The sequence below is a fragment of the Acanthochromis polyacanthus genome, chromosome 10 (genome assembly GCF_021347895.1).
Source record: "Acanthochromis polyacanthus isolate Apoly-LR-REF ecotype Palm Island chromosome 10, KAUST_Apoly_ChrSc, whole genome shotgun sequence".
NCBI lineage: Eukaryota > Metazoa > Chordata > Actinopteri > Pomacentridae > Acanthochromis > Acanthochromis polyacanthus.
In genome coordinates, this window is record NC_067122.1 from 33,890,128 (window position 1) to 33,899,678 (window position 9,551).

At 41.1% G+C, this 9,551-nt stretch overlaps 1 protein-coding gene across 3 annotated transcripts in view; it reads right to left on the reverse strand.

Annotated features, from left to right (window-relative positions):
* Positions 1-9,117, reverse strand: part of arap3 (ArfGAP with RhoGAP domain, ankyrin repeat and PH domain 3) — a 41,619-nt gene extending 32,502 nt beyond the window's left edge. For all 3 annotated transcript variants that reach the window (XM_051954030.1, XM_051954031.1, XM_051954029.1), the window contains exon 1: positions 8,797-9,117. The gene's annotated coding sequence lies outside the window, so the exon portion shown is untranslated. The remainder of the gene's footprint in view (positions 1-8,796) is intronic.
* Positions 9,118-9,551: the final 434 nt, after the last annotated feature.

The following is a 9,551-nucleotide window of genomic DNA, read 5'->3' on the forward strand; positions in this document are numbered from 1 at the left end:
ACTTTTAATGAACTTCTTTAAAACAAACCTTCTGTGTTTCTTTACAGAGAGCTATGAGGCTGCAGCCAACAACGCTCTTCATCATTAACATGAGAGGTGATTGTTCAGAGGGTAAACTGGAGTGTAAAGTGGAGGTAGAACTGGTGGTCATTTCTGTGTCCGGCTCCTGTAATCAGTAGAACAAATGCAGGATGCAGCTGTAGGAAACAAATGCACCCTCCCTTCTCAGGACGTCCCGCACTGCGTCTCCAAATGTCTTCACTTCTTTTTTGTCGTTCTGTCAAATCTGCTGTAAACTTTCACCTGATTATCTGCTTCAACACTATCATCTGTCAGGGTGGAGCTCTGGATTCATCCCTCTGCATATTTGTGACTCTACATCAAATAAACCATTATTATATGTTATATAGACCACCGGTCAAGTTTGGACCCACCTTCTCATTTAATGCTTTTTCTTTATCTTCATAACTATTTACATTGTAGGTTCTCACTGAAGGCATCAAGACTTTGAATGAACACATGGGATTATGTAGGAAACAAAAAAAAGTGTGAAATAAGTCAGAACATGTCATTCTCTAGATAAGCTTCATGAGGTAGTCAACTGAAATAGTTTTCCAGTCTTGAAGGAGTTCCCAGAGATGCTAAGCACTTGTTGGCCCTTTTGCCTTCACTCTGGTCCATCTCATTCCACATCATCTTGATTGGGTTTAGGTCAGGTGACTGTGGAGGCCAGGTCATGTGTCCTAAGCAGCACTCCATCAATTTCCTTTTTGGTCATAGAGTCCTTCCACAGCCTGGAGGTGTGTTTGGGGTCATTGTCCTGTTGAAAAATAAATTATGGTCCAACTAAACCAAACCAGATGGGATGGCATGTTGCTGCAGGATGCTGTGGTAGCCATGCTGGTTCAGTGTTCCTTCAGTTTGGAATACAGTGAACCCTCCTATAACGCGGTTCACCTTTCATGGCTTCACTGTTTCACGGATTTTTTTAGTGCAGTTTTTTATGCTTTTTTTAAACAGTGCATTGTGTTCTGCATCCTGATTGGCTAAGGGACTGACCAACGTGAACATTCTCCGCGCCTCGTCTCCACTGCCATACAGGCCAGTGCTGCCTGCTGTGGAGCGCTGGATCATTTCTCTCCTTGGTCTCCATGTAGTGAGACACCCTGAAAGACAGAGCCTTCTTTTCCCCCGCCGTCAACCGGACAGTGGACGTGGTCCCCAGCCGTCTCTGGCCACTGCAGCCGCGCTCCCCAGGAGAAGAGCACTGGCACGAGCCTTCCCCACCCCCGACTGCTCCAATTGATTCAGCCGGCCCGCTCTCTGAGGCAAGAGTACCGCTGCGGCGTCCACCTGGCTGCAGCTGCAGCGCTCCCCCAAGTGCAGTATTGTATAATAACTGTAAAAAATAAAGCTGACTACTTCACAGATTTTGCCTATCGCGGGTTCTTTTTGGAACGTAACCCCCGTGATAAACGAGGGTTCACTGTAAATCCCGAACAGTGTCACCAACAAAGCGCCTCCACACCTTCACACCATCACACCTCCTCCTCCATGCTTCATGGTGGAACCATGCATGCAGAGACCATCCTTTCACCTTTTCTGGTCTCACAAAGACACGGCTGGTGGAACAAAAGATCTCAGATTTGGACTCATCAGACCAAAGCACAGATCTCCACTGGTCTAATGTGCATTCATGAGTGTCTTGGTGCAAACAAATCTATTCTGCTTGTTGCTTTTCCTTAGCAGCGGTTTCTTAGCAGCTATTCAACCATAAAGGCCTGATTGGTTCAGTTTCCTCTGAACAGTTGATGTAGAGATGTGTCTGCTACTAGAACTCTATGTTCATTTGCAGTTTCTGAGGCTGGTGACTCTTGGTCTTCCTTTCCTTGGGCGGTCCTCATGAGAGCCAGTTTGGTCGTAGCGCTTGATGGTTTTTGCGACTGCACTTGGTGATACATTCAAAGTTTTTGAAGTTTTCTGGAGTGACTGACCTTCAGTTCTTAAAGTAATGATGGATTGTCATTTCTCTTTACTTAACTGATTGTTTCATGCCATAATATGGATTCTAACAGCCAACCTGACTGCTGCACAACACAACTGATGGTCCCAACTCCATTAAGACGGCAAGAAATTCCACAAATGAACTTTGACAAGGCACACCTGTGAAGTGAAACCATTTCAAGTGACAACGTCATGAAGCTCATTCAGAGAACGCCAAGAGTGTGTACGGCAGGAATCAAAGCAAATGGTGGCTATTTTGAAGAATCTAAAATATAAAGCATGTTCTGACTTATTTCACATTTTTTTGTTTACTACAATTCCATATGTGGTCATTCATAGTTTTGATGCCTTCAGTGCAACTCTACAATGTAAACAGTCACAAAAATAAAGAAAAAACATAAAATGAGAAGGTGGGTCCAAACTTTGGACTGGTAGTCTGCATTATCAGGAATATTACATGCATCACATTAGCAGCCCAAACAGCCACACTAACTCTACATTAAATCCCAATGCATCACCCTGTATGATTCTATATTATCCACTATATAAAACAATGTGTTGAGAAAAGACATTTCTACATCTTTGCACAGGACAACAATCACCTGAAGGACTGTTCTGCTAATTTGTCAGTGAGTCTGTCATGTCAATATTCCAAAAATAATAGTTCCGCTACAAATCAGCAACCATGATTTACTAAACACAGAGTTCCTGTTATAATATTCACATTGTGGGTCATCCCATTTCAAATAACCAGTGTCCTTCTGCTCCACCAGCTCTGATTTTTTTATCATAAAATATGGATATTTAAAATTTTATGTTGAAAATTTTAGCCTGACATATCAAATACTTCCCAGTATATATACTGTATATATATATATATATTTAAATAACTGCATGTTGGCACACTTATAGCAAGTTTTTCGTACACAGCATTTCATATTAAAAATCATTCGATATGTTTTATTTATTTTGTATTATTATGACATGCAGCCACATTTGCTTCAGAAAATACAATGCATTATCTACTTTTTTGTTAATATGGGCTCAAAGATGGGACATTTAAGGATGGTTTCTCCTTGTCCATTATTGCAGATTCTGAATCACTGGCATGACAGGAAACAACAGTGGACTTTTCCAACGTTTATCCTTAATAGTTCCTGAGATATTGTTGCTTAAATAGTCTCAAATTTTAATTTGCAAAAATATTCCAAATTTCCTAAATATTATTATTATAATCCATATTTCATGCTATTAAGAGAGAAAATGTTTTAAAAATGAGATGGAATGATTTTGTGTATATGAAGATCTCTGTTTTTTTTCATTGTTTTCTGTTTTCTGTTTGTTGTTCGTTTTCTCTGCTCTTCTACCTTTGTCCCTCTGGAGAATTCTAGAGGCTGCTTTAGTGATTATGGATATACTTTTGGAGCATTTTGGGTGCAAATTCATGAGGTTGGTATTGCTAAACAGCACGGAGCCCCATCCACAGAAATCCATGAGCAGAGTAACATCTAAAAGGACCCTTAAATGGAGGACATGCAGTCAGGAACATTTTGCTCTCTTTCAGTCAGCTCAACAGTTATTATGCGGCAGGCTGTTCTTATCATAACTGCAGATAAAGTTGGTAAAGACAGCAAAGACACACAAAATGGCACCAAAGAGACACAAAACAACCACAAAGAGACATGAAACATCTCGGATACGTTCAGCTCGGCCACTTTAACCTCTGAGTTTGTTAGAACAGTGCCTTCATTCAGACTCGCCCTCAGTTTCCGCTGCCCTTCCCTCATCTCCCCAAACACCAGACACTCCCTCCTTATCCTCATCCTCACCTCCAGCCTTCACATTCCTCCACCTCTTCTGCTGCAAATGCTGTCAGTCTGTGTGTCTGATACTAAAGGTACTGAAGCAGAGCTCAGACTCATTTTCATCACTGTGGCTCATTTCTCACTGCAACATAAAGTCCTGCACTTCTATGGAAAAGCACAGCCATGAAGGAGAGAGACCTCAGGAATGCCTGATGTGAAGCTTGACACAGTTAGAATGACACAAATCACAACAAAGGAAACAAAATCGATAGATTATTCATTTTAGGAACATCACAACCAACATGGAATCAACCTGTGGTGCAGCAGAACATTCTACAGCACAGAATGAGCTGCTGAACGACTCATTTTCATTTTTTTAAAGCAAATGAGTATTTAAGTTTTGTGACAAACTGTATGCAAGTGTACAAAGCAACTCAGCAGAAATGAAAACAAAAGTTTACATATTAAAAACTGGAAAGTTAAACTGGAAACTCTAACATGATAAAAAATAAACATAGGATGATTATTTGAGGTGAACTGAAGTCAAAAATCCAAGTTTCTATGAACAAAGTGACAAAGTTCAGTCGTAACAGATTTTAACTGATTAATTTGTTTCGAAAACATAAAAACTCTTATTCTTGTTCTTATTATTTGACTATTTTATAGTTATCCAAGTTTGTCATTTGTGCACCGACATCTTTCATTTTCTTGCTTCATGTCAGAGTCTAAACCACATATGAATGAAAAACAAAGATCTCTTAAATGTGTGATTGTTCTCTGTCTTTAAAAGAAGCTCTGAATTCTCTGTTTTTTAACAGAATTTTCTGTAAATACGACTGGATAATCTGCAGCAAAAAGATGTTTTATAACCGCTAGCAGCTAGCAGCAGCTAATAGCTTCTTGTGACTCTGCGTCTTTGGGATGGTTTTGTCTGTTTTTTTAAGGTTTTGTGTCTTGTTGTTCAAATTTTGTGTAATTTTGTAAAAACCAGAATTGTGGTTCTGTGGTATTAGAATAAGGCCAGCTGATAATTTTGTTTGTGCTGCACTGATTCTGCTTTTAAATCCTGTGTTTTCTGCTGGAGCTCCTCATGGACATTATTCTGATCACTGACAGGACTCGTCAGATTGTCGGTCGGAGTGAAGCTGCTGTCGGATCAGCCTGAGTTTCTCTCTGACATGTTGCATTCGTGAGGTGCTGCAGGACTGAACGTGAGTCGGACACATCGGCAAAGAGGACGCTGAGGGAGGAGGCCAATAAGACTGAGGCTCTATTGTGACAAACAGAAGGCCGATTGTTCCAGAGCTGTGACTGGAACCACACACTGACTCTGACTGGGAACACTGGGAACTCTGGGAACAAAAAAACATCCAATCTGTGGCCATTATATTCACTGCGGACATTTTACTGGTGGTGCTGTGTTCAGGTGCAGTAAGAAATTCATAACTTCAGTGTGGATTCATTTTTTACTACAGCATGAAGTCCTGCAGCTCGGTGGAAACAGAACAACCATGAAGGAGACAGAACTTAGAAATGCTGACTGTGCAGTATGACACCATTAGAATGACAGAAATCTAAAAACAAAACATTGCTTTGATTAAAATGGTAAATGGTTGTATTTATATAGCGCTTTAATCCAAAATGCTTTACATGATACATCGCATTCACACACTGATGGTGGAAGCTGCCATGCAAGGCGCTAACCACGACCCACCAGGAGCAATTAGGGGTTCAGTGTCTTGCTCAGGGACACCTCAACATGAGCTCAACGGGCCAAGGATCAAACCGGCAACCTTCCAGTTACAAGACAGCCACTCTACCCACTGAGCCATGCCACCCCAATGATTATTCATTCTACAAAAATGTAAAAAAAAAAATGTCACAGCGCTGATGAGGGAATGTGCTGCAGCTGCAGGATCTGGGCAGCTGCAGCTGATCTCATCATCCTCCTCCTATAATGATAATCCCCTCTCCTTCCTTTACCGTCTCATTGCACCCAGACACACTCAGCTGACAGAGCAGCCTGTTTCCCCCTCGAGCCGCCCGACGGACAGCGGGCGTGGATCCCTGCCCCTCTCAGGTGAGAGCTGGACCTCCCCCCTTTGGACTGCTCCGATCAGCCGGTCCGCTCCCCCGAGGGACTCAGCGTCGTTCGTGGTCGCTTCAGCCGCGCTCCCCCAGGTGCCGAGGACTGCCACCTCCACAAGAGCCCGCCTTCCCCCCGTTCTGCCTCACGAGTGTGGGTCCTGCCATAGTTGGCATTTTTTGTTAAAGCTTTGAGTTTTGTGAATAAAACCCCCTGTGTTATTCCAGTCTGCTTCATGTCTGCTCTGGCGCTTCATATTTGGGTTCGCAAATTCACTCTCTCCGTGACAAAAAGAGGAACAGAAGAAGAAAGAAACATTTCTTAGTTTCAAAAATGTAAAGAACCTGAAACATCTTGTCCAATGTTTTTCCAAGTGTCCATAGATGTTACCAACACTGGAAATACTAGAGGCTCAACATACTATAGATGTTAAACTATTGTTAAAAAGACTTTTCCCCTCTCCTCTTTCATCATCAGTAGAAAGATGTTTCACCGTGCTGAATGTATCTCCAACAACTAGATCCTCTGTTCACTGTTTCTGAGCCATGCTGCTTTGATTTCATTCATCCAGTGTGTTTTATTCTGTCTCTGTCTCAGCTTTTGTTCGTTTCCTGATGGAACCATACTTAACACATGGTGCGTTCAGGGACTGTTGGAAAGCTGAAAGTCTGATGATACTGTTTACAGCTGAGTGGAGAATCATCTGCTAAGATGGAAAGAAGTTTTGTTTTGTTTTGTTTTTTGCAGAATCTGGTTCGAGCAAATGCTTTATTTTTGGAGATTCTCTTTAAAATAAGAGATGTAGAATGAAGTGATTTTCAGCTTAGATTTGGATAATTTTCCTGAAGAAACAGCACTGAACACATTAATTTAAACACCGTCTAAACATCTGACAGTTCTTTCTGTTTTTACAGTTCCTGGATTATGAATTGTGCCCGTTGGGTGACTATTTTGTTTTCTGGGTTCATAAAAAAGGGTAAAATACAACCCTCATTGTGGAGAAACTAAGTATTAGACAAATCATTGAATGTTTCATCAGTTAAGGTTGAGGGTTGCTGTCATTCCCTAATCAGAGGTTTAATTAAAGACTCTGAATCCCAAAACCTGCCTGCAGGTTTGAAAAATGTTTGTTTGTTTTTTAATCTCCAAAATGACACCATTGTAGAAAAGCTATAACTTTCTTTATCCAGGTAAAATCTCGTACCAGATTTTGCTCGGAGAAAATAACAGTAGAATGAAAAATAAATTAGCACCGTCTAGAACAGCAATAGGACAGAAGAAATACACAAAACAACACCAAAGAGAACTAAAAAGACCACAAAGGGACTTCAAGTCCAGAGGAAAATAACCAAATCTAAGTTCAAAATCATGAAATTTCATTACAATCACTGAACTGTACATGTCTAAATAAAAACTCTCAATTATTTTGTGTCCCTGACTTTAGGTTTTATTTGTCAGTTTCACATACTGTACTGGTGTAAATACTACAATATCCACAGTCCTCTGTTGCTGTGGTCGGAAGTGTGACTTTAAACTGCTGCTGAGCTGTTTTAACCTTCTGAATACCCAAACCTATAAAAATGTCACAAAAAGGACACTGTTTATCAGCCAGAAATTGAAAACAGAAAGAATAATCTAATTTTCACTTTTCAAACGGTCATTGAATGCAACATCTGAGGTTCCAGCAGGAAAATGGACCAAATCTCAGGGTAAAGGTGTCATATTTCCTCTAAATCACATAATTCTGCATGTCTTGTTTCAAAATAAATCATTTGCAGCAGAAAAAACTAAATCACTCAGCCAGTAGATGGAGCAGATTGAGGAACCTCTAATGATCTGTTTCAAACATCTCCTGGTTCTGACCCAGTTCTGCTGTTCTGAGGCTGCAGGAGAAGCTCGGGGTGGATGGAGGTCCAGGTGACATCCCCTACAGGTTCATGCAACAAAATGGGGAACCTGGACCCGAACATGATCAGAACCTAAGCCAGATCCTGAACCAGAACTTGACCTGAACCTGAGCCAGAACCAGAGACAGGAAACAGTCGCCACCGGAGGAGACAGAAGTCAACATCTTACTAACAGGTTTAATGTAACCCGGTCTACAACCTGACAAAAAAAGAACCAGAACAAAACTGAACCAGACCCAAGGAACCGCTTCATAATACTGCAGTCAATAAAGGAAATCAAAAGAAAACAGAACCAGGACAGAACTACACCAGAACCAGAACAAAACCAGATCCAGAACAAAACCAGAAACAGCACAAAACCAGATCCAGAACAAAACCAGAAACAGCACAAAACCAGAAACAGGACAAAACCAGATCCAGAACAAAACCAGATCCAGAACAAAACCAGAACCAGGACAAAACTAAACCAGACCCAGAACAAAACCAGAACCAGGACAGAACTACACCAGAACCAGAACAAAACCAGATCCAGAACAAAACCAGAAACAGCACAAAACCAGAACCAGGACAAAACCAGAACCAGAACAAAACCAGAACCAGGACAAAACCAGATCCAGAACAAAACCAGATCCAGAACAAAACCAGAAACAGGACAAAACCAGATCCAGAACAAAACCAGATCCAGAACAAAACCAGAAACAGGACAAAACCAGAACCAGGACAAAGCTAAACTAAAACCATGACAAAACCAGACCCAGAACAAAACCAGAACCAGGACAAAGCTAAACTAAAACCATGACAAAACCAGAACCAGAACTAAACAAAAGCAGAGCATGGCAAAGCAGAACCAAGGACTAAATGGAACCAAAACAGATACAGAACCGGAACGGAACCGAATCCGAACCAAGACAACTACTTGTCTCGAAATAACCGACTTGGGCTACAATCTGCAGCTGCGCTAAAGTTTGAAAGTTTGCGAGTTAAAAGTGCGCACCTTCCGACAGTGTGAGACAGGACCAGAGATCTTGGACCCACACGGATCTGGAATGAGCTGGGCAGACCGGGGATCCTCCGGAGCAGCAGCGCTGGACGAGCTTCCTCCTGCGGACTCACAGCAGCAGCAGCTCCGCTGTCGATCAGGAAAAAACAGTCCAAAAGTGTAACCTCCGACCTGCTCTGATCCGAGCTGCAGGAGGTCCGGTCGGGTCCTGTTCGTGCGGTGTGCTTGATGTGTGTCCCGGTGAACAGGGCGGTGCAGCGCGGAGCAGCTGTCGGTCAGAGAGGAGCAGAGAAACTGAGTGAAAGGAGAAGGAAAGTTCCCGCGAATCAGCGCCGCTGCAGTCAGTGTAAAAGATCCACAGAGGTTTAAAAAAAAAAAAAAAAAAAAAAAAAAAAAACAGGAATCAGGACACAGAACACACCATCACATCTTATTCATAAATAACAAGGCTTTAACATGTCAGTCGTTATTATTGTTTCATTTTTATTTTTAAAAGATTTCGGTTGTTCAACAAATGAATGCTTTTTAGAGTTGTAATTTATTTAAAAAATGTATAAAATATCACCCAAAGTGAAAATGGAAAAGTTATTATCATTATCTTTATTACTATTATTATTACTACTAGTAGTAGGAATATTAATATTAGTAGTATTAATATAGTCAAGTTAAAAATAATACTAAAATTAAATTATTATTATTATTATTATCATTATTATTATTATTATTATTATTATTTAATACAGGAAAAT